Source organism: Hordeum vulgare, chromosome 1H (assembly GCF_904849725.1).
Source record: "Hordeum vulgare subsp. vulgare chromosome 1H, MorexV3_pseudomolecules_assembly, whole genome shotgun sequence".
Classification (NCBI taxonomy): Eukaryota; Viridiplantae; Streptophyta; class Magnoliopsida; order Poales; family Poaceae; genus Hordeum; species Hordeum vulgare.
In genome coordinates this window covers 492,006,947-492,033,215 of record NC_058518.1, presented here as the reverse complement: position 1 = coordinate 492,033,215, position 26,269 = coordinate 492,006,947, and positions in this window count along the sequence as shown.

The following is a 26,269-nucleotide window of genomic DNA, read 5'->3' as shown; positions in this document are numbered from 1 at the left end:
TCTCAAATCAGCCCTAAAACCTCCGTATATATAGGTGGGAGGGAGGGGACCTTGCCTTGGGGCTCAAGGAGACCCAAGGGGGTCGGCCGAGTCCAAGGGGGGAGGACTCCCCCCCCAAACCGAGTTGGACTTGGTTTGGTGGGAGGGAGTCCCCCTTCCTTCCCACCTCCTCCTTTTTTTTTCTCTTGATTTTCTCTTCTTGGCGCATAGAGCCCTTTTGGGCTGTCCCACCAGCCCACTAAGGGCTGGTGTGCCACCCTCAAGGCCTATGGGCTTCCCCGGGGTGGGTTGCCCCCCCCGGTGAACTCCCGGAACCCATTCGTCATTCCCGGTACATTCTCGGTAACTCCGAAAACCTTCCGGTAATCAAATGAGGTCATCCTATATATCAATCTTCGTTTCCGGACTATTCCGGAAACCCTCGTGACGTCCGTGATCTCATCCGGGACTCCGAACAACATTCGGTAACCAACCATATAACTCAAATACGCATAAAACAACGTCGAACCTTAAGTGTGCAGACCCTGCGGGTTCGAGAACTATGTAGACATGACCCGAGAGACTCCTCGGTCAATATCCAATAGCGGGACCTGGATGCCCATATTGGATCCTACATATTCTACGAAGATCTTATCGTTTGAACCTCAGTGCCAAGGATTCATATAATCCCGTATGTCATTCCCTTTGTCCTTCGGTATGTTACTTGCCCGAGATTCGATCGTCAGTATCCGTATACCTATTTCAATCTCGTTTACCAGCAAGTCTCTTTACTCGTTCCGTAATACAAGATCCCGCAACTTACACTAAGTTACATTGCTTGCAAGGCTTGTGTGTGATGTTGTATTACCGAGTGGGCCCCGAGATACCTCTCCGTTCACACGGAGTGACAAATCCCAGTCTTGATCCATACTAACTCAACTAACACCTTCGGAGATACCTGTAGAGCATCTTTATAGTCACCCAGTTACGTTGCGACGTTTGATACACACAAAGCATTCCTCCGGTGTCAGTGAGTTATATGGTCTCATGGTCATAGGAATAAATACTTGACACGCAGAAAACAGTAGCAACAAAATGACACGATCAACATGCTACGTCTATTAGTTTGGGTCTAGTCCATCACGTGATTCTCCTAATGACGTGATCCAGTTATCAAGCAACAACACCTTGTTCATAATCAGAAGACACTGACTATCTTTGATCAACTGGCTAGCCAACTAGAGGCTTGCTAGGGACGGTGTTTTGTCTATGTATCCACACATGTAAATGAGTCTTCATTCAATACAATTATAGCATGGACAATAAACGATTATCTTGATAGAGGAATTATAATAATAACTATATTTATTATTGCCTCTAGGGCATAATTCCAACACTAACAACCTTACAAGTACCAATCGGAGTCGCGAGACGGAGATTGGTTACAAGTGATGAACTAGGGTTTGGAGATGAGATGGTGCTGATGAAGATGTTGATGGTGACGAGTGCCCTCCGATGAGAGGAGTGTTGGTGATGACGATGACGACGATTTCCCCCTCCGGGAGGGAAGTTTCCCCGGCAGGATCGTCCTGCCGGAGCTCTAGATTGGTTCTGCTGAAGTTCCGCCTCGTGGCGGCGGCGAAACCACGAAAAAGCTCCTCTTTTAGTTTTCCTGGACGAAACCCTCCATATAGCAAAAGAGGGGGGCCAGTGGGCCAGTGGGCTCCCCACAAGCCCCATGGCGCGGCCTGGGGGGCGCGCCGTGCAGGCTTGTGGGCACCCCCTGGTGCCCCTCTGGCACTTCTTCGGCCCAGTATTTTTTATAAATTGGGAAAAAATCCCCGTTGATTTTCACGGCGTTTGGAGTTGTGCAGAATAGGTATCTCAATTTTGCTCCACTTTCAGGCCAAAATTCCAGTTGCCGGTATTCTCCCTCTTCATGTAAACCTTGCAAAATAAGAGAGAAAAGGCATAAGAATAGTACCGTTGTCGGGGGTATAAGCCTGACAGTAGATGTGTAGGGTACGAAAGGGATGGGCAGAGCCTTAGCTACGACGAGGTTGTATGAGTTCAGGCCCCTCTGCGGTGGAGGTAATAGCCCTACGTCTCAGTGCTCAGGGAGCTTGTAGTCGAGTGGAATATCGAATACAGTGAATTGCTAACACCTGCACCAGTGGGGGAGGGTGGCTTATATAGAGTGCGCTGCCCTCCACAACGGTTCGGTGCACAGGGGTGGAGTAGTGGCGATTGAATGCCTACGTTACAGGTAACGTACGTCTTAAATGCTAATAAAGGCACATGGAAACGTATGACCATTTCCCTCCAGGGGGGTTACGATGCACAGAGTGGAATCCAGTCGGTTAGTTTGATAAACTCCGAATGCTAATCTCCGACTGGATGGTCGAGGATCTGTTACCGACTGGATGAAGGGAACTCCTTAGTTCAGTCGGAACTGACTAAGGGCCTTGTCCCTTATGAGGGGTAGTCCTTGGGTTGGACCTTTAGGGCAGGCCTATGACCCTACCCTAGGACTATAACCCCATCAATAGTCCCCGAATGGATTGGGGTTGGAACGACGAAGCGATGCTTGAAATTTGGATCCGACTGGAACGGATGTGACTTTGGCGTTGCTTGCCTCGATCCATTTTATCTTCTCTGACCAATGATCCGAGTGGAAGTAGTTGCGGAACAAACTGTCGGAAACCGAGTGCTTCCGCGGCATCTTCTGACGTGACTAGTCAACTGACCGCGGCGGATTTTCTGGGATCCTCAAATTTCGGTTACCGCGCGCTCAGCGGGGATGACGACATCGCGCTCGAGTAGCGCCTGACGCCTCGATTCCCGCGCCTTCAACTTCTCCACTGATATCGCCGCGGTTGGTCGGGGGATAAGGTTTCAGGGCCACCTGCCAGTGACGCAGTCGAAACCTTACTTAAACCTCAGCGGCGAGGGTTTTCTCGTTACGCTCGCCGGATCTCTTGCCTTTGACTGCTCCACTCCTCTCGCCTCCTCCTGCGTACCCAAGCTCCTTCTCTTTCCTTCTCCTCCGCAGATCCGCAGCTTCCGCCATGACCAAGGGACAGACTAGCAAGCTGGAGGCGAAGAAGAAGAAGGGGAAGGCGGCGGCTCCTGCGCAGCGGCGGCAGCGGGCGTTACCGGCGGGGTGGATCCAGGGGGACTTCCTCCCCTCCACGGTGACAGAGGAGAGCTTGCTAGAGCTGGTGGAACACGCGATCGCGCACAAGTCATGGAGGTTGTCGGAGGAGGGTGAGACCGAGCCGGCGCCTCGGGAGGGGGAGCGCGTCCTGCTGCTCAGCCACGTGCATCGAGGTTTCTCCCTGCCCCCGCATCCTTTCTTCAAAGGCATAATGAACCACTTTGGGGCGCAGCTCCACCACTTTCCCCCGAATGCCATCACCCATCTCTCTGCTTTCGTAGTCTTGTGCGAGTGCTTCATCGGTTGTCCTCCCCATTGGGGGCTTTTCAAACATATCTTCTGTGCTAGGTCCCAAACCATCAAATGACTTAATCAGTCGGATGATAAGACTCACCTTCTCCAACTCTGTGGGGGTTTGGGCTTCCAAAAGAAGAGCAAAGGTAATTATCCCGCTCTTCAGCTGAGTGAATCGGTTAGGAACTGGCAGTCGACATGGTTCTACTGCCAGGACGTCGCTTGCCCGAATGCCACTACAGGGCTACCTCCTTTTAGCTTAGATCGACTAGCTCCGCCTAAGCAGCTTGCGCTCACAAAGGCGGAGAAGATCTGTATCCTGCCCCTGGTCGACGCACTCGTAGATGTCGTCAGAAAGGGAGTCACCGGCATAGATTTGCTGGAGGTTTTCCTCGGCCGGCGCATCCAACCACTGCAGGCTCGAGACCACGCCATGTGGCATTACACGGGACCCGAAGACTCCACTCGGACCAACCCCGAGTGCGTGACTGGGGAGACGGTGGCGTCGTGGGTGCTCCAGATCACAGGTGCCTGCGAGAACCCCAGAGGGTCCCGGCGAGTGAAGGCTTTCCGCGCGGACAACCCTCCTCCGAACGAGGTGAGTACAACTTGCCGAGTGCACATAACTGTCTTAGATTTATCGCTATCTTTGAATCTCCGTCTGATGTCTGATGTCACCGACTGTATTTTATGCAGAAGTGGACCAACTGGTTCTCCCCTGTCTCGAACGGGAACCCGGCTGAGGAGGAGGAAGAGGGCAGCCAGGAGGGCGGCGTGGAGAGCGTCGAGTACGTCTCCGACAGTGGGGAGACGGAGGAGGAGTCTGGTGAAGAAGAGGAGGAAGACGAAGAGAAGAACTCGCCACCCCCGCCACCAGAGCACCGAACCAAGCGCCGACATGAACCTGCAGCTCCCTCGGCCCTTCCAGCATCCTCGAGTGCTCCGCCAACTGCTCCCGTGCTCCTGAGTGCTCGGAGCGCCAAGAGGACCAGGGACACTGCTGCCGAACCTGCGGGCCAGTCTTCCAAGGTGGCCAGACTGAGCGGATCTAAACCTCGGAAGGCTTTGTCGCGGATGAGGGTCATCGTCCCCGTCACCTCAACGTAAGTGCATTGTTCTTATAACTTCTTCTGATGTTCGATTAAACTCCTGTTTGATGGTCGAATGAATTTCACTCGACAGGATCGCCACCTCTGCCACCTCTCCGGCGCGCCACGGAGATGATCCTATGGACACGGACAATGTTGTCTCGTCCCAGCCACGTGCGTCGTAGTGATTCCGAGAGTTTATATTATTGCATCGCGAATTCTGTCTTCGGTCTTGCCCTTTTTCTGTGATCTCACGCCGTTTGGTCGGGTTTCTCTCACTGGCGATTTATGCAGATGAGGATGACCAGGGAAGGTCTGAGCAAGCTGCGGTGCATGTCCTTGAGGCTGCTCCGCCAGTTACTGCTCCCGCCGCGGACGTGCCGCCGACTGAGGCGATGCCGTCGACTGAAACGCCGCTGGTTGCTGCTGAATCGACTGGAGCGGGCCTTGGGATGCCGAAGGAGCCTTCAACGATGCCAGGCCCGTCGAACGTCGAGTACAACATACAACACCTCTCGGAAGACCAGGTGGGAGCATCCAAGGGGGCCATGGTGCAGGCGGAGCTAATGGCGGGAGAAGCCAAGAAGGCGTACGACTCCATCGCGTCCCTGTACCAGCGAAGCTTCGAACTGCGGGACGATATCCGAGTAAGTGGGCTAGTAAGTATTTACTTTTCTCTTGTAACCCACTGGGTGTGTTCGGATATCGTATGATTTTTGCAATGGGTTCACTCTTAGTGAACCCAGTGGGTGTAGTCCCCGAGACTTCTGTCGAGTGCTTGCACCGGCAGTTGTCTTTATACGCATTGTCTTTGACTTGATCAGATCACAAGTTAATCTGTTCGAATGCTGACAGTTGGGGCACTCGGAGTGTACCTACTGGATGAGTCTCCGAGAGTAATTTTACTCCGGTCGGGTAGTAGTAGCCTCACAGGCTTAGGTGTTGTCATGTAGCTCAATAGGGCAGACCTGTTTGAGTTTCATGCCAGTGGGGTCACTCTCAGTGAACCCACTGGGTGTAGTCCCCGAGACCGCTGTCGACTGCTTGCGTCGGCAGGGGTCTGAAGAACTTAGACTTTTTATTGTTGGATTTGGCTGATCGTCTCTTGGCGCTGGCTGGCAGAAAACTTGCGAGATGGGGACGTCGTATGAGACTCTCAGGGCTAAGAAGGTTCAGTTTGCTGGTGAGCTGGATGCGGCACTGGTTGCAATGGCTGGTATGAAGGATGTTCTGGTGGAACGGTAGAAGTCGTTGGAGCAGGCCCGTGAAGCGAACAAGGCACTGACTGCTGAAGTTGAGAAGATGAAGGCGCAAAGGTCTGATCTGATGGGGCAAATGAATGTGCTGAACAAGCGGTGTATAGCGCAGGAAAAATACGTCAGTGACTGGGCCCGGAAGATGATAACGCGTCTGGGTGGTAAGTCCTGTTTTTTCTGAGTGCTTGTGGTATGTGCGTTACACTCGGCGCTTATTGTTTGCTTGTCCTGTGTTTGCATATTTTTGCATGGACGCGGAGGCTGAAGCAGCTGACGTGGAGCGGTCGATTCGCGAGAACATTCCACTCGGTGAGGACGCCAATCGAGATCTGCTCCGAGCGCACATTCGCCTGGGCAAAGTTGGGCCTTTCATTGGTCGACTGAGAGAAGTCGTCGGCCGGATCGACAAGGAGCTTTGGCCTGAAGACGAGTCTTAGCATGAGATGGAAGGCTTGATGACTCGGCTGGAGGAGGTCCCAAACCGAGTGCAGTCATGGAAGAAGTCTGCGGCTCGCTGTGGTGCAGACGTTGCGCTGTCCCTGGTCCGAGTGCATTGCAAGGAGGTGCGCGAAGAGAAGTTGAAAACGTTGAAGGTCGCCAACACGAAGAAACTTCGATTCGAAGACTTCATGGAAACCTTCCTTGAGAGTGCCACCCGCATCGCCGATGGGATCGACCTGGACACATTCGTGGAGCCCTCCAGTCCTGGCGCCAATCCGGACGACGCTTAAGAAAACTTTTACCTCGGTATGCCGAGTGTTGGTTGTAAGTAACCTTGGCCACTTCTGTTGGCCGTCGCATTCTTGGTTCGGTGCGGGTAAGCTTGATCCGCACCGAGTCAACTATCCTTAGGTGAACTTCGAACTTAAATCAAATCTTTTGCTCTTCTGTTGCCAAAGAGTTGTTGACACCATTTTGGCTCGAGTTTTTGTTTGGCTTTTCTTGTTGAAGCCAATGGCAAACACGCGGAGCATGAAATTGGCAGTTTCCTTGACATCTGTGTGAACCTCTCTGAGGGTCTGCCAAGTCACCGAGTGGATCTGTAGGATACACTCGAGGGTAATAGAGTACTTAGGCGATTCATGATCGCGGCTAAGTCTTCGAGTGCGACAGATATGCCACACTCGGAGCGAGTTGTTACTCATGTAATTGTCAGTTGTCTTGACATCCACATGAGCCTCAATGAGGGTCTGCTGAGTCGCCGAGTGGATCTGTAGGATACACTCGGAGGTAATAGCGTACTTAGGCGATTCATGATCGCGGCTAAGTCTTCGAGTGCGACGATCATGCCGCGCTCGAAGCGAGTTGTTACTCATGTAATTGTCAGTTGTCTTGACATCCACATGAGCCTCAATGAGGGTCTGCTACTCATGTAATTGTCAGTTGTCTTGACATCCGCATGAGCCTCAATGAGGGTCTGCTGGGTCTCCGAGTGGATCTATAGGATACACTCGAAGGTAATAGAGTACTTAGGCGATTCTTGATCGCAGCTAAGTCCCTGAGTGCGACGGACATGCTGCACTCGGAGCGAGTTGTTACTCATGTAATTGTCAGTTGTCTTGACATCCACATGAGCCTCAATGAGGGTCTGCTACTCATGTAATTGTCAGTTGTCTTGACATCCACATGAGCCTCAATGAGGGTCTGCTGAGTCCCCGAGTGGATCTGTAGGATACACTCGAAGGTAATAGATTACTTAGGCGATTCTTGATCGCAGCTAAGTCTTCGAGTGCGACGTTTAGTGCACACTTGGAAAAAGTGAGTACTTAGGTGATTCTTGATCGCAGCTAAGTCCCCGAGTGCGACGTTTAGTGCACACTCGGAGAAAGTTAGTACTTAGGCGATTCTGGATCGCAGCTAAGTCCCCGAGTGCGACATTTAGTGTACACTCGGAGAAAGTGAGTACTTAGGCGATTCTTGATCGCAGCTAAGTCCCCGAGTGCGACGTTTAGTGCACAGTCGGAGAAAGTTGGTACTTAGGCGATTCTGGATCGCAGCTAAGTCCCCGAGTGCGACGTTTAGTGCACACTCGGAGAAAGTTAGTACTTAGGCGATTCTGGATCGCAGCTAAGTCCCCGAGTGCGACGTTTAGTGCACACTCGGAGAAAGTTAGTACTTAGGCGATTCTGGATCGCAGCTAAGTCCCCGAGTGCGACGTTTAGTGCACACTCGGAGAAAGTTAGTACTTAGGCGATTCTGGATCGCAGCTAAGTTTTTTTTTTTTGAGACCGGAGTCTGCGACCGCGGAAGAATTTTGGATCTGCAAAAGCTCAATCTGCTTTATATTATTTCACCAATACTTGTTCTTTACATTGCTTCAGTCGACGGTCACGTGTAGAAGCGCTTCAGGAGATCTCCGTTCCATGCTCGCGGCTCGTCTGTCTCCCTGTCGATGTTGTAGAGTCTGTATGCTCCATTGTTCAGCACCTTGGAGATGATGAAAGGTCCTTCCCAGGCAGGAGCCAACTTGTGAGGTCTTTGCTGATCCACTCGGAGCACCAGGTCGCCTGCTTGGAACGTGCGACTCCTGACATGTCGTGCGTGAAAACGGCGTAGATCTTGTTGATAAATGGTTGAGCGAGTCAGTGCCATCTCGTGCTCTTCCTCTAGAAGGTCCACTCCGTCTTGCCTTGCTTGTTCTGCTTCAGCTTCGGAGAAGATTTCGACTCGTGGAGCATTGTGAAGCAAGTCACTCGGAAGGACTGCTTCTGCTCCGTAAACGAGGAAGAACGGTGATCGCCCTGTAGATCTGTTCGGGGTTGTGTGAAGACCCCAAAGCAATGAAGGTAGCTCGATGACCCATGCGCCAGCGGCATGTCCCACCTCTCGCAGGAGTCGGGGCTTCAAACCTTGCAGAATAAGTCCATTCGCCCGCTGTGCTTGTCCATTGGATTGAGGATGCGCCACGGATGCAAAATCCACTCGGATTCCTTGGCTTGCACAGAAAGCTTTGAATCTGTCCGAGTCAAAGTTTGTCCCGTTGTCCGTGATTATGCTGTGAGGTACACCGAATCTGGAGATGATGTCCCTGACAAACTTGATGGCTGTTAGGGCGTCGAGCTTCTTGATGGGCTTGGCTTCAATCCATTTTGTGAACTTGTCGACTGCCACCAACAAATGTGTGTACCCTCCTTGGCCTGTCCTGAATGGACCGACTGTATCTAATCCCCATACTGCAAACGGCCACACAAGAGGGATTGTCTTCAACGCAGATGTTAGCTTGTGGGACTTGTTGGAGTAGAACTGACAACCTTCACATCGGTCGACCATATCTTTAGCCATTTCGTTTTCCTGCAACCAGAAGAAACCAGCTCTGAATGCTTTGGCGACGATCGCTCTCGAAGAGGCGTGATGACCGCGGGTTCCCGAGTGAATATCTCCTAGGATTAACTGTCCCTCCTCTGGGGAGATACATCGTTGAAGAACGCCTAAACGTTTTCCTTGTACAACTGGCCATCAACGACAGTGAACGACTTCGACCTGCGGACTATCTCCCTGGCCTGGACTTCGTCTTCTGGTAATTCCTGCCTCAGGATATATGCAATGATTGGCACAGTCCAATCAGGGATGACAACAAGAATCTCCATGATAAGATCAACCACAGCAGGTACGTCGACTTCAGTCGGATCTGTCGAACTCTTTGGTTGTACTGGTTCCTCCGTGAAAGGATCTTCTTTGACTGAGGGAAGGTGGAGGTGCTCGAGGCAGACGTCACTCGGGACTGGTTTCCGAGTGGATCCGAGTTTTGCCAACTCATCAGCTGCTTGGTTCTTCAGTCGCGGAACATGGTGGAGTTCTAGACCTTCAAACTTGTTCTCGAGCTTCCTCACTGCATTGCAGTATGTGGTCATGGTGGGGTTCCTGACGTCCCACTCTTTCATCACTTGATTAACCACCAAATCCGAATCGCCATAGACCATCAGGCGACGGACGCCGAGTGCGATGGCCATACGCAGTCCATAAAGGAGAGCTTCGTACTCTACCTCATTGTTGGAGGAATCAAAGTGTATCTGCAGCACATATTTGAGTTTATCACCCTTTGGTGATACGATCACAACGCCAGCGTCAGAGCCATTCAACATCTTGGACCCATCGAAGAACATTGTCCAATGAGCCGAGTAGATGTGGGCCGGTTGCTGTTGTTCTACCCATTCTGCTATGAAGTTAGCCAGAGCTCGAGACTTAATAGCTTTCTTGGCCTCGAACTTGATATCGCAGTACAACATCTCCATTGCCCACTTCGCCACTCGGCCTGATGCGTCTCGATTGTGGAGGATTTCCGACAACGGAGCATCAGAAACGACAGACACCGAGTTGTCTTGGAAATAAATGGCCACCTTCTTCGCAGTCATGTAAATCCCATAGATAAGTTTTTGATAGTGGGGATACCTCTGCTTGGAAGGAGTCAGGACTTCGGAGACGTAATAGACTGGCCGCTGAACTTTGTATGCTTTGCCTTCTTCTTCTCGTTCGACCTTAAGAACAGTGCTGACGACTTGATTTGTAGCCGCGATATACAGAAGAAGGGGCTCTTTACTGAGCGGAGCAGTAAGAACCGGCTGGGTGGAAAGTAGGACTTTGAGGTCGTCGAATGCGACTTGGGCTTCATCTGTCCACTCGAAAGTATCTGATTTCTTCATGAGTCGGTACAGAGGAAGTGCTTTCTCACCGAGTCGACTGATAAACCTGCTCAAAGCCACTAGGCAACCAGTGAGCCGTTGAACATCGTGTATTCTGACCGGCCTCTCCATTCGGACGATGGTCCCGATCTTTTCGGGGTTGACATCGATCCCTCGTTCGGAAACAAAGAAACCGAGTAACTTTCCGCTGCGAACGCCGAATGAACACTTGGCGGGGTTGAGCTTGATATCGTACCTACGAAGGTTGGCGAATGTTTCTGCCAAGTCAGTCAGCAGGTCGAAACCTTTGCGTGACTTGACTACGATATCATCCATATATGCCTCCATATTCCGACCGATCTGGTCGAGGAGGCATTTTTGGATCATGCGCATGAAGGTATCTCCTGCATTCTTCAAACCGAATGGCATGGTGATGTAGCAGAAGCACCCGAATGGGGTGATGAAGGCTGTTTTTAATTCATCGGGGCCATACAAACGGATCTGATGAAAGCCCGAGTAGGCATCAAGAAATGACAGACGCTCGCAACCCGCAGTCGAATCGACAATTTGATCGATGCGGGGGAGCGGAAAATGGTCTTTCGGGCAGACCTTATTGAGGTGTTTGAAGTCGATGCACATTCGGAGCGACTTGTCCTTCTTGGGAACCATGACAACATTGGCGAGCCACTCGGAGTGGTGAACCTCGCGAATGAAGTTGGCTGCCAAAAGCTTGGCTACCTCTTCTCCGATTGCCTTCCTCTTGTGCGCGGCGGACCGACGCAGGCGTTCTCGGACAGGCCGAGCGGTGGGATCCACATGCAGTGGGTGCTCAGCCAACTCCCTGGGTACACCTGGCATGTCAGAGGGTTTCCATGCGAAGATGTCCCAGTTCTCATGGAGGAATTGGGTGAGCTCAGCTTCCTATTTAGGACCGAGGGTGGTGGAGATGTTCGTCGGGGCAGCAGTGGCGTCCGTCGGGTGGATGCTGACCTTCTTCGTCTCTCCCGTCGACTGGAATGCAGACTCCGAAGCTGGCTTCTTCGAACGCATCAAGTCAGCGGGGTCGGCTGTTTTCTTGTACTCGTCAAGCTCGAGGACGGCCATCTGCTGGTCGGCGATTCTTGATCCCTGCTGCAGACACTCTTTGGCCCGCTGTCGATTGCCCGTGATGGTGATCACACCTTTCGGGCCTGGCATCTTCAGCTTTAGGTATACGTAACACGGACGGGCCATGAAACGCGCATACGCTGGGCGGCCTAGAATTGCGTGGTAAGCGCTCTGGAAGTCCACCACTTCGAACGTCAGCTTTTCCTTGCGGAAGTTCTTGTCGGAGCCGAAAACGACGTCCAACGCGATCTGGCCGAGTGACTTGGCCTTTCGTCCAGGGACGACTCCATGGAACTGCATGCTGCTCTCGCTGAGTTTGGACATCGGAATGCCCATCCCCTTGAGAGTGTCGGCGTACATGATGTTCAAGCCACTGCCGCCGTCCATGAGGACTTTGCGCAGTCGGACTCCCTCCACCACCGGGTCGACGACCAGAGCCTGTCTTCCTGGGGTGGGTACGTGTGCTGGATGATCCGACTGGTCAAAGGTGATCGCAGTCTGAGACCATTTGAGGAACTTGGGGTTGGTAGGGGTGGCCATGTTCACCTCTGTGTTCACCAGCTTCAGTCGACTCTTGCTCACAACGTCAGCAAAAATCATCAGTGTTGCATGGACTTGGGGGAACGGATCCTCCTTATCCCCCTCATCCTATTCATTGTCCTTCTTACTCGGTTGCCCTTCGCTGAACCCCTAGATCAGGAGGCGACACTGTCGAGTGGTATGCTTCGCATATATGGGGTTGCCCTCTTCATCCATCTTCGTATGAACCGGACATGGCTGGTCCAGGATGGGGTTATTGAACTGCTTCTTCTTGGGGGTGAACTGAGCCTTCCCTTTGCCCTTGAACTTGGCATTGGTTACGGCTGCAGCTTCTGCCTACGGAGCGGACGGAGCTTTCTGCTTCTGCTTCCGAGTGTTATTCCCATCTCCATCGGTGATTGTTTTGTGCTTGCCGCTTCGGATGCGGTCCTCTTCTTCGCCATTAGCATAGCGTGTTGCTATCTCCATCATCTTGCTCATGGAGATGTCGCCTGTTCGGCCGAACTTCAAGTACAGATCTCTATACCGCACGCCTGCCTTGAAGGCGCAGACTGCTTGATGCTCTGTGACGTTCTCCACCGTGTGGTAGAGAGTTGTCCAACGCTGAATGAAATCACGCAGGGGCTCATTCTGCTTCTGGACGCAGTGCTGGAGTTCCACGAGGCCAGCAGGGCGTTTGCACGTCCCTTCGAAGGTCCTGATGAACACTCGGGCCAGATCTGCCTAGCTGTAGATGCTTGAGGGGGCCAACTGGTTCAGCCACGCTCGCGCCGAGCCGTCGAGCATCAGAGGGAGGTGCTTCATGGCGACATGGTTGTCTCCTCCTCCGATCTGGACTGCTACTCGGTAATCATCCAGCCACGTTTCTGGCTTGGACTCTCGTGTAAACTTGCTAATTCCCGTCGCCAATCGGAAGTTGGGAGGGATGTCAGCCGAACGGATGGCTCGACTGAAACACTCGGTACTAGAAACGATGGTCCTGCTTCCACTCGGACGGTCAATATCGTAACCATCGCGGTGGGCTCGGCCCCTGTCGACCCTCCGCTGGGCGATATGCCCTCTCGCGTCGGGCCTTGGGTCGTAAGTGCCGTCGACTAAACGCCGATCATCATGATGTCGGGGCCCATAGGGCCCACCCCACGGAGGGGTGCGTGAACGGCGACGATCTTCGGGATTTATGGAACGACTGCCTCCCCTGTGTCGCTGATGAGAACCAGGGCTATGAACTGACCGATGCGTATTCGCATGAACAGAACTATTGTAGATCCTGTTGTGCGACTGGGAGACCGCCGAATTTTGCTGCTGCACCGTGTGCAACAGGACGCGGATTTGCTTGATCCCCCTTCCAGCCTCTGAATCAGTCGGCTGAAGGGAATCGGTTATCTTGGCAGCCGCAGCCAAGTTGAGGAGGGGTGTGCGGAACAGCTCCACGTTGCTCCGCCGAGTGTGCCGACTGGCAGAACGGCGAGGCGGACGACGCGCGCCAGACGTTTCGCCGATCTCGTGCTCGTTTCGGCCAGCTTGACGGGGATCTTCATGGGAATTGGCCATGTGTACTTCTGCTACAGGCCCGCGGCCCGCGTACTCGGAAGGAAACTCAGTCGGAACCGAGCCCGAGCGTTGGGACGGCGGGGCAACCACAACTGACTCTAGAACCGCCACTTGTGAAGACGTGTTCTGGCGCGCCCGGGCGTGTTGCACCCAACGCTGGAGCCACGAACGGCGGGACCGCTTGTTGCGGCGCGTGACGGCGGTGTAGGTCGACACCGGAGCCGACTGCTGGAGAAGAAGAATGCCGCGGGCGCCGGCACGGAAGTGCGTAGCCCCGCGGCGAGGAAGTGCCTCGACGTCGAGAGGGGCGTCCCGAAGCCATGCCGAATCGTCGACGATGAAGGAGAGAGCTCCGAAGAAGATCTCGTGACCCATGCTCGAATCTCCACCGGACGACATGACGAAGTGATGTAGTCGCAAACTCGCCGGAAGTCGCTTAGACGCCTACCCCACGGTGGGCGCCAACTGTCGAGGGTATAAGCCTGACAGTAGATGTGTAGGGTATGAAAGGGATGGGCAGAGCCTTAGCTACGACGTGGTTGTATGAGTTCAGGCCCCTCTGCGGTGGAGGTAATAGCCCTACGTCTCAGTGCTCAGGGAGCTTGTAGTCGAGTGGAATATCGAATACAGTGAATTTCTAACACCCGCACCAGTGGGGGAGGGTGGCTTATATAGAGTGCGCTGCCCTCCACAACGGTTCGGTGCACAGGGGTGGAGTAGTGGCGATTGAATGCCTACGTTACAGGTAACGTACGTCTTAAATGCTAATAAAGGCACATGGAAATGTATGACCGTTTCCCTCCAGGGAGGTTACGATGCACAGAGTGGAATCCAGTCGGTTAGTTTGATAAACTCCGAATGCTAATCTCCGACTGGACGGTCGAGGATCTGTTACCGACTGGATGAAGGGAACTCCTTAGTTCAGTCGGAACTAACTAAGGGCCTTGTCCCTTATGAGGGGTAGTCCTTGGGTTGGACCTTTAGGGCAGGCCTATGACCCTACCCTAGGACTATAACCCCATCAACCGTGAAGTGAAATAACAGCCAACGAAGCGATAAATATCAACATGAAAACATGATGCAAAATGGACATATCAACTCCCCCAAGCTTAGACCTCGCTTTTCCTCAAGCGAAAGCCGAGCTCAATAAATATGTCCACATGTTTAGGGAGAGAGGTGTCGACAAAACAAGATACGAACATGCATGCATCATGATCAAGATCAGAACAGCAATACCAACATATAATCTCTCATGCTAAAGTGATAATTCCTTCACAAAGTAAAGCATGGATCAAGAACCTTACCGAGAAGTAACAACCGATAGCCTTTATCATTGAAGCAATTGCAATTTATCACAACATCAGAAAGAGTCAAATAAGAGCTTGTAAAGCAAATCCACATACTCAATCATTCTTTCTTTCTCTACAATTGCTACAACTCACGTGGTACTCATGAGATCAAAGTTTCAGCTGAACACAGAGAAAGATAGGGGCTTATAGTTTTGCCTCCCAACTGCTTACCTCAAGGGTAATGTCAACAATAATAATTCATGAATGCCTACCTCCAAGTTGACATATGAATATAGATCTTTCCCAAGCATGTGACGATAGCCAAGACAAAGGCAAAATAAGGAATTGGTGAAGATCACCATGACTCTTTCAAGGGCAAAAAGTAAAGGTACAAGATAGGCCCTTCGCAGAGGGAAGCAGAGGTTGTCATGCGCTCTTGAGGTTTGGATGCGTGTCCTCTTAGTGCGTAGGAACGTCGCTTTATATTGGCTCCTATGATAAAGAACTTTATTATGCAGTTTGTCGCTTTTATGTCTTCCTCATCACAAGTTCGTACAAAGCTTATTTTCCACACACTAATAGATCATACATATTAGAGAGCAATTTTATTGCTTGCACTGATGACAACTTACTTGAGGGATCTTATTCAATCCATGGGTAGGTATGGTGGACACTCATGGCAAAACTGGTTTGAAGGTTTATGGATGCACAAGTAGTATCTCTACTTGGTGCGGGAGTTTTGGCTAATATGAGGTGGAAGCAATCGTCACATGCTAAGGGATCTCTAATCATATAACATTGTTTAGAGCCAAGCAAACACAATTCATTACGTTGTCTTCCTTGTCCAACATCTACTTCTAGGCATGCAATAGTTTAGTGAGTGTTCACAATCATAGGTGGTGTCAAAGATGATATATTTATATGTGAACCTCTCCTTCTTTATCACTTCCTATTAATTGCAACCATGACCAAGGTCTACGTTTGCCTACCCTCAACAAGTTTCAATCATCATCCTTTTTATATGTGAAGCTATCACTTCCCATAAGATCATTACATGATCTTTCATGCTTTTGTTCTATTCTCACTCTTTTGATCATGGCAAGAGGCAAAGCCCTTCAACTAAGACACTCTTTATTATATGGCTCACGAGCAAGAATACATCGGGGGTGACACAAAGCAAAACTCAAGACTAAAACACTAAGACTTTTAAACTATTAGAGAAAAAGAAAACTGAAATGGAAAACTAAAACAAAGGTAAAGGCAAAAGATGTGACGATGATACGATACCGGGAAACTCCCCCAAGCTTGGCAAAAGCCAAGGGGATTGCCCATACCAATGCTCAGTTGTCTTCCTTGGGTGGTGATGGTGGTGGAGTTGTTGCAACATGAGTTTGATCCTCCGTCTTCCAAGGCATAGGTGCTCCACCATGGAAAGATGAACGAGTCTCCGGAATCCTCAAATTTGCAGCCAACCTTATTGATTTAAATCTATACTCATACTCACAGTTTTGGTTCTGCAGGTCATAGATCTGGCCCTGGAGTTGATCAACCCTGTCATAGAGCCTGGAGAGGTGCTTCCCAATGTCATTGGCATCAATCCTGTGCTTGTTGGTGAACTCCGTGATCATCATGTGGTTGGCGTTGAGTCCACGCTCCACCATCCCCTGGCACTTGAAGACTTGTTGCTCCATTGCTTCGAGCCTCGTCTCCCCGCTTCCAGTCTTTTTAGGCCCCTCAACATCAGGGATGTGCAACATCCCCTGACGCATCTCGATAGATTGAGGGTGTTGCAGCACTTCCGTGAGGTAGGGATTGATGACCTTCTTGAAGATCTTGTCCTTCGGAGCTTTTGGGGAAGTCATGGCGATCTAGATCTGTAACAGAAACAGGCTCGAAACGAAAAACAGAGGAAATCTGTGTGATGCAAGGGTCAGACCAAACGGAAGTATATATAATGATTTTTTCTAGACCAGAAGGAGTACCCCACATGAAAAGGGAGTCCGAGAGGCGCACGAGGTGGCCACAAGCCCTCACGGCGCGGCCAGGGGGTGGCCCCGCGCCGTGCAGGCTTGTCGCCTCCTCGCGCACTTTCCGGACTACTTCCAATTTTTGTATTTTTTCAAAAATTCCAAAACGGAGAAAATTTCCTACTGGAAAAGTTTTGGACTCTGTTTTCTTACCGAATCACATACCTCTTCGTTTTCGGAGTCTGAAACAGGCTGATAAATATCCCTTAGGTATTCTTCCGTAGTTATGGTATTGATGATATTGTTTTCAACATTTATGGGAGTACCTGAGATATAATGCTTGATTCTCTGCCCATTTACCACTCTCGGACAATTACCTTCCGTGTTGTTGATCTTGATAGCACCGGAACGATATACTTCCTCAACAACATAGGGACCTTCCCATTTAGAGAGAAGCTTGCCTGCAAAGAATCTTAAACGAGAGTTATATAGCAAGACATAATCACATACATTGAACTCACTCTTTTGTATCCTCTTATCATGCCACCTCTTAACCTTCTCTTTGAACAGCTTGGCATTCTCATATGCCTGAGTTCTCCACTCATCAATCGAGCTAATATCGAATAACCTCTTCTCACCGGCAAGTTTGAAATCAAAGTTGAGCTCTTTGATTGCCCAAGAAGCTTTATGCTCAAGCTCAAGAGGTAAGTGACATGCTTTACCATACACCATTTTGTACGGAGACATGCCCATGGGATTCTTATAGGCAGTTCTATAAGCCCACAGTGCATCATCGAGCTTCTTAGACCAATTCTTTCTAGACCTGTTGACAGTCTTTTGCAGAATCAGTTTAATCTCTCTATTGCTTAGCTCTACTTGACCACTGGACTGAGGGTGATAGGGAGACGCAATTCTATGGTTGACATCGTACTTAGCAAGCGTTTTACGGAAATCACCATGAATGAAGTGTGAACCACCGTCGGTCATTAGATATCTTGGGACTCCAAATCTAGGGAAGATAACTTCTTTCAGCATCTTGATAGAGGTGTTGTGATCAACACTACTAGTGGGGATAGCTTCTACCCACTTAGTGACGTAATCAACAACAACTAAGATGTGAGTATACCCATTGGATTTTGGAAAAGCTCCCATATAATCAAAGCCCCAGACATCAAATGGTTCAATGACAAGTGAATAGTTCATAGGCATTTCCTGACGTTTTCTAATATTACCTATTCTTTGACATTCATCACAAGACAAGACAAACTTACGGGCATCCTTGAAGAGAGTGGGCCAATAGAAACCTGATTGCAATACCTTGTGTGTAGTTCTATCTCCCGCATGGTGTCCTCCGTAGGCCTCGGAGTGACACTTCCGTAGGATCTGTCCCTGATCATGTTCAGGTACACAACGCCTAATAACACCATCTACTCCTTCCTTATAAAGGTGAAAATCATCCCAAAAGTAATGTCTCAAGTCAAAGAAGAATTTCTTCTTTTGCTGGTACGTGAAACTAGGTGGTATGTATTGGGAAACGATATAGTTTGCATAATCAGCATACCACGGTGCACTACGTGAAGCATTGATGACATCATTTTCTCATCGGGAAAGCTATCATCAATAGGTTGTGGGTCATCAAAAACATTCTCCAACCTAGACAAGTTATCTGCTACTGGGTTATCAGCACCCTTTCTGTCGTCAACGTGCAAATCAAATTCTTGTAGCAAGAGAACCCATCTGATAAGTCTAGGTTTAGCATCTTTCTTCTCCATAAGGTACTTAATAGCAGCATGATAAGTGTGAATAGTGACTTTGAAATCATCTATGTAAGACCTGAACTTTCACACGCAAACACGACTGGTAAAAATTCCTTCTCCGTAGTAGCATAGTTTCTTTGGGCACTGTCTAGAGTTTTACTAGCATAGTGAATAACATTCAGCTTCTTGTCAACTCTTTGCCCTAGGACAGCACCAACATCATAATCACTAGCATCACACATGATCTCAAAAGGTAAGTTCCAATCAGGTGGTTGAACAATAGGTGCAGTTATCAAAGCCCTCTTAAGTATTTCGAAGACTTCCTCACAATCCTCATCAAAGATAAAAGGAATATCCTTTTGCAAGAGATTGGTAAGAAGCCAAGAAATCTTAGAGAAGTCTTTAATGAAACTTCTATAGAAACCAACATGACCAAGGAAACTTATTATCCCTTTGATATCTGTGGGGTATGGCATCTTCTCGATTGCATCAACCTTAGCCTTATCGACTTCAATACCTCTTTTAGAAATTTTATGTCCTAAGATGATGCCTTCATTGACCATAAAGTGGCACTTCTCCCAATTCAAGACAAGATTGGTGTCTTTACATCTCTGCAAGACTCGATCGAGGTTGCTGAGGCAATCATCAAAGGAAGACCCGTAAACGGAGAAGTCATCCATGAAAACCTCGACAATCTTTTCACAAAAGTCAGAGAATATAGTCATCATACATCTTTGAAAAGTGACAGGTGCATTACATAAGCCAAAAGGCATACGTCTATAAGCAAAGGTACCAAAAGGGCAGGTGAAAGTGGTCTTCTCCTGATCAGATTGTGCAACTGGTATTTGGGAGAAACCAGAATATCCGTCTAGAAAGCAGAAGTGTGCGTGTTTGGATAGCCTTTCTAGCATTTGGTCGATAAAAGGCAAAGGGTAATGATCTTTCCTAGTGGCTTTATTCAGTTCCTAAAATCAATCACCATCCTATAGCCAGTAATAATCCTCTGTGGGATCAACTCATCCTTATCATTAGGGACAACGGTAATGCCTCCCTTCTTAGGGACGCAATGCACCGGACTCATCCAATCGCTATGAGCAACAGGATAGATAATACCCGCTTCCAGGAGCTTTAGTATTTCTTTTCTCACTACTTCTTTCATCTTAGGATTTAATCTCCTTTGATGATCAACAACTGGTTTGAAATCAAGATCAATTTTAATCTTGTGCTGGCATAGAGTGGGACTAATGCCCTTAAGATCATCAAGAGTATATCCAATAGCAGCACGGTGCTTCCTCGGAGTTTTTAGTAACTTCTTTTCTTCATGCTCTGAGAGGCTAGCACTAATAATGACAAGATATATCTCCTTTTCATCAAGATAGGCATACTTAAGAGTATCAGGCAACTGTTTAAGCTCGATCACAGGATCACCCTTTGGTGGGGGTGGATCCCCAAGCAGTTCAACAGGCAAATTATTCTTAAGGATAGGATATTGTTCTAAGACGACTCTATCTATCTCATCCCTTTCATCCATATGCATATCATTTTCATGCTCAAGCAAGTATTGCTCTAAGGGATCAGTAGGAGACACGACAATAGAGGCTAAGGTAATAGTTTCATACCTACTAGGCAACTCCTTTTCATGAGGTTGTCTACCAAACTTAGAGAAATTGAACTCATGTGACACACCTTCAAAGCGAACAGTGACAGTTTGCTTCTCACAATCAATATGAGCATTGACAATATTGAGAAAAGGTCTACCAAATAAGATGGGACAAAAGCTATCTTGTGCGGTAGCAAGAACGAGGAAATAAGCAGGATACTTTGTTTTACCACACAAGACTTCAGCATCCCTAACAATTCCCACAGGGTAGATAGTATCTCTATTGGCAAGCTGAATAGTGACATCAATAGGCTCTATCTCAACAGGTGCAATCTCATCTTTGATTTCATCATATAAGGATTGAGGTATTGCACTAACATTAGCACCCACGTCACATAAACCATGATAGCAGTGATCTCCTATCTTAACAGAAACCACATGCATGCCAACAACAGGCCTATGTTTGTCTCTAGCGTGAGGTTTAGCAATTCTAGCAGCATCTTCATAGAAGTGAATATTATGTCCCTCAACATCGTTGGACAGAAGATCTTTGATAATAGCAATGCTAGGTTCAACTCTAATTTGCTCAGGGGGTGTAGGTGTTCTAATATAGCCTCTACGTATCACAGTTGAAGCTTTAGAATGATCCTTTATCCTAACACGGAAAGGTGGTTTCTCAATGTAAGCACTGGGAACAACAGGATCATTATAGGCAATGACTTTCTCTTCAACTGGAGTGGGTTTAACTACATTGACTTCTAAAGGAGGATGATATTTAAACCACTTCTCTTTGGGGAGATCAATATGAGCATCAAAGGATTCACACAATGAAGCTACTATCTCAGAGTCAAGTCCATACTTAGCACTAAATCACTAAAGGTATTTGTCTCAACAAAGGATTTAACGCAATCAAACGTGAAATTCATACCCGACTCCTTACCTTCTTCAAGCTCCCAATCTTCAGAGTTGCGTTTAATTTTCTCCAATAAATTCCATTTGAAGTCAATATCTCTCTTCATAAAAGAACCGGTACAAGAAGTGACAAGCATGGTGCAATCATCATGAGAAAGCCGAGCATAGAAGTTCTGAATGATAATTTCTCTCGAGAGCTCATGATTGGGGCATGAATATAGCATTGATTTAAGCCTCCCCCAAGCTTGAGCGATGCTTTCTCTGTCACGAGGCCAAAAATTGTAAATATAATTTCGATCACGATGTACTAAATGCATAGGATAAAACTTTTGATGAAATTCCAATTTCAACCGATTGTAGTCCCATGATCCAGTATCATCACATAGCCTATACCATGTCAACGCCTTATCCTTCAAAGATAAAGGAAAGACCTTCTTCTTGACCTCATCCTCCGGCACACCTGCAAGCTTAAATAAACCACAAACTTCATCTACATAGATCAGATGCAAGTCTGGATGTGATGTTTCATCTCCTGTAAAAGGATTAGCCGCAGTTTCTCAAGCATACCCGAAGGAAATTCAAAGCAAATATTTTCAGTAGGTGCAGTAGGGTGAGGAGCAACCATTCGTGCTTCCGTTCGAGGTGAAGATACCCCGAACAAGCCCCTCAAAGGATTAGTATCCATAGTGACAAGTGACAATAAATTTCAGCACACTATATGAATGTTTCCTTAGCAAGTTCCACTTACCAAAGGCGCTTCACTCCCCGGCAACGGCGCCAGAAAAGAGTCTTGATGACCCACAAGTATAGGGGATCAATCGTAGTCCTTTCGATAAGTAAGAGTGTCGAACCCAACGAGGAGCAGAAGGATCTGACAAGTGGTTTTGAGCAAGGTAAAATCTGCAGGCACTGAAATTGTCGGTAACAAGTGATTGTGTGGTGAGATGATTCGTAGCGAGAAACAAGTAACAAAAGTAGCAACGGTGCAGCAAAGTGGCACAATCCTTTTTGTAGCAAGGGACAAGCCTGGACAAAGTCTTATAGGAGGAAAAACGCTCCCGAGGACACACGGGAATTTCTGTCATGCTAGTTTCATCATGTTCATATGATTCGCGTTCGTTACTTTGATAGTTTCATATGTGGGTGGACCGGCGCTTGGGTACTGCCTTACTTGGACAAGCATCCCACTTATGATTAACCCCTCTCGCAAGCATCCGCAACTATGAAAGAAGAATTAAGACAAAGTCTAACCATAACATTAAACTAGTGGATCCAAATCAACCCCTTACGAAGCAACGCATAAATTAGGGTTTAAGCATCTGTCACTCTAGCAACCCATCATCTACTTACTACTTCCCAATGCCTTCCTCTAGGCCCAAATAATGGTGAAGTGTTATGTAGTCGACGTTCACATAACACCACTAGAGGAAAAACAACATACAACATATCAAATTACCGAACTAATACCAAATTCACATGACTACTATTAGCATGACTTATCCCATGTCCTCGGGAACAAAAGTAACTACTCACAAAGCATAATCATATTCATGACCAGAGAGGTAATGAGTAGCATCAAGGATCTGAACGTAAACTCTTCCACCAAGTAATCCAACTAGCATCAACTACAAAGAGTAATCAACACTACTAGCAACCTTACAAGTACCAATCGGAGTCGCGAGACGGAGATTGGTTACAAGTGATGAACTAGGGTTTGGAGATGAGATGGTGCTGATGAAGATGTTGATGGTGACGAGTCCCCTCCGAAGAGAGGAGTGTTGGTGATGACGATGGCGACGATTTCCCCCTCCGCGAGGGAAGTTTCCCCGGCAGGATCGTCCTGCCGGAGCTCTAGATTGGTTCTGCTCAAATTCCGCCTCGTGGGGGCGGTGAAACCACGAAAAAGCTCCTCTTTTAATTTTTTCCTGGACGAAACCCTCCATATAGCAAAAGAGGGGGGCAGTGGGCCAGTGGGCTGCCCACAAGCCCCCATGGCGCGGCCTGGGGGGGTGGTCGTGCCGTGCAGGCTTGTGGGCACCCCATGGTGCCCCTCTGGCACTTCTTCGGCCCAGTATTTTTTATAAATTGGAAAAAAAATCCCCGTTGATTTTTACGGCGTTTGGAGTTGCGCAGAATAGGTATCTCAACTTTGCTCCACTTTCAGGCCAGAATTCCAGTTGCCGGTATTCTTCCTCTTGATGTAAACCTTGCAAAATTAGAGAGAAAATGCATAAGAATAGTACCGTGAGGTGAAATAACAGCCAAAGAAGCGATAAATATCAACATGAAAACATGATGCAAAATGGACGTATCAGTCGGCTAGGGTGATCTTTCTGTCCACCCACTCCTCGTCCATGGCCATGACGCACTGCCTCTGCCGAAAACGCCCCTCCCATCCAACTTTGTAATTAAATTCCTTATAGTTACATTCAACCTTGAATATTTGTTTATTGGAACAGTTAGATTTACTAGTAGTTTTAGTTATTACATTTCTGCAGGGCCTTAAGTGAAGCAAATAAACTCCTACCCCTTTTAATTCATGTAACGGTAAGGAGGTCACACTCTTCGGCGATGACAAGTTATTGACGTTTGGTAATGAAAATAGTATTCCATGAAGAATATTATAGGAATATAATTACATGAAAAATAAATATTATTGTTGTCATATAATTTTTTTTCCATACATATATATTTACATCCTCTTATTTTTAGTATTACATTGTTCTTCGCTATACATGACAGTTCAACAATGAAATTGATTACAGATTACGCGCATACTAAACATACTTTCCTAACATAAGCACTTTGGACTCAAATGGACACTCTGAAGTTGTGCCAGACACACTACTGCAAACCCTGTTGTGTGCGTCACAAGTCCTAGCAGTAACCGTTATGACGGTGCAATGCCACGATCGCTAGTGACAAGCGTTCAAGAAGAACAAGGTAATAGATGTCGAGAAGGACCAAAGGCCACAGTAGTGGTTGTAATATTAGCCGAGGTGAATCTGAAAAAAAATAGTCAATATGTGGAGGTATGGTCGATTTCACACACACAAATAATCCGGTAGATTTTGCATTTGCTTCATGGTGCAATATGTTTATCCTGCTATTGAAAATGTAATATTTTTTATTTTTCGTTATAAAAATATTAATCAAAGTAATATACCGGCCCGCTCCATCATGGTGTGTAAGCATTTGTAGTACTGTAGTACTCCCTTTGTCCCGATTTAACTGACACCATTTGCATATAAATTTGTACTAACTTAGCTCTTCCTCCACGTCACTTAATTCGAGACGGAGGGAGTATGTTTCATGTGAGAAGATAGGTGAAAGTGCATCTCTTGATGTAATTTGAATATTGAGTGGTAAATTAACATTCGTATGTAACTACCCTTGCATCACATAGTGAATTATGGGAGAGCATATATCTTTCACATGCACGGGAGTGGATTAATAAAATTAGTGTAAACGTGATATATATAACAGTTACAAAAATAGATCCGTGTAATGTCTAAACTCTATTCCATTTTGAAATAACTAGAAGACATCCCAATTCAATCGAAACAAGTCCGGTCTCCCCAAATCCATGTCAGTCGATTAAATTCTTGCATTTTTTATTTATTAAATTCATATATCACAACAAAAAAAAGTACAAAATAGAAATGCATGGCACTATTTGTATTGCTTGAGTATGTTATTCCTAAATTCTTTAAAGTGCAGCTGTGCCGGATTGTGGACTCTGGCGCACACGTCTCGGCACCGTTCGATTTACATCGAACCGTCTTGGCGTAGCGGCGCGCGGTTGGCCAGGGTCGTCGGTGGCCGCGCCAGGTGTCCCCTGGTCGGGTCCCTCCACCGTCATCCATTCTCCCATTTCGAATCCTCCTCCATCCCTCTCCCCTTCCCCTTCCTCTCCTTTCACCGGCAAAATCCCGAGCCCTTCTATCAACCAAATCCAATTCCCCCAAACCAGGAGCGAGGCGGTGGCGAGGCGGTGGTGTGGCGGCGGCGTGGCGGCGATTCGTGACCCTTTGTGCTACCGGATGTGCATCTGGAGGTGACCAACTGTCGTGCGGTGACGGAGGAGAAGAGGAGCGCCGCACCAACAATCGCACCAGCAACAACAGTATCGCGGGAGAGGAGGAACTGGCCGCGCGTACGTCGTCCCTGACTTCCATTGCAGCGACGAGGGGAGGTGCTGCCACCCCAACAAGCACCACCGCGTCGTCGCTGTGGAAGTAGGAGTCGGCGGCGTCATTGCTGTGGAAGTAGGAGTCGACGGCGGAACATCAGCAGTCCCTGGACACGGCAGAGAAGAACAACAATCGAGGACTTCGCCGGAGGGTACATTTCGCTGCAGCTCCCCTTGGTGAGTTTATCCACTCTGTTTCAGATCTGTTCTGTTCTCTGTTTTTGGCACATGTACTGCTATCCTAGGGGTCCTTCTAGTGCATGTGTACTGCTATCCTAGGTGGTTCTTCTAGTGCATGTATGGACGACTTGAGTTAGGGTTTGAATGCCTTGAATGCATGCCAACTCCTGCGAGGGTTCATGATTGCTGAGTCCTAGATCAGGCAACATTGGCTATGATTTGCTGAGTTAGGGTTGTTGGTTTGCTGAGTAGGTTGTGGGTTGTGGGGTGTGTGTTTTGCTGAGTTAGGGTTGTTGGATTTGTAGATCAGGCAAGTCCATTTTTGTTTGCTACATTTTTGTGTTTGAGTTGCCCAACAACAACACATGAGATTTTGTATCTCGGGCAGGGTTTGGGGCTCTTCTACATGAAAATGTGTTCAAGTCCAGTGATGTAGGGAAGGGAGGGGGTAATTTGCACTGAGTCCTCCATTGTTGGTTGTTGATGTTCATTGTTGTCAGGTGACTGAAGATGGGAAGGCCACAGAGATGTTTTTTTTGGTAGTGATGTTTTGGCTTTTGTTGTTGATGCAGTTATATCAGTTGTTAATGGCTCTTCAGTAGGACAATAGTGTTGCGATGTAGCTTGTTGATATTTGTTCAGTTGGTAGTAGGCATTTGGTTTTTATTCAGTATGCAGTAGTGTTTGCATATGTAGCTTGTTGATTTTTGTTTAGTAGGCAGTATATTTGTATTGTAGTAGTTATCACCCTCATTTGTTTTGTTGATGCTAATTAGTTTGC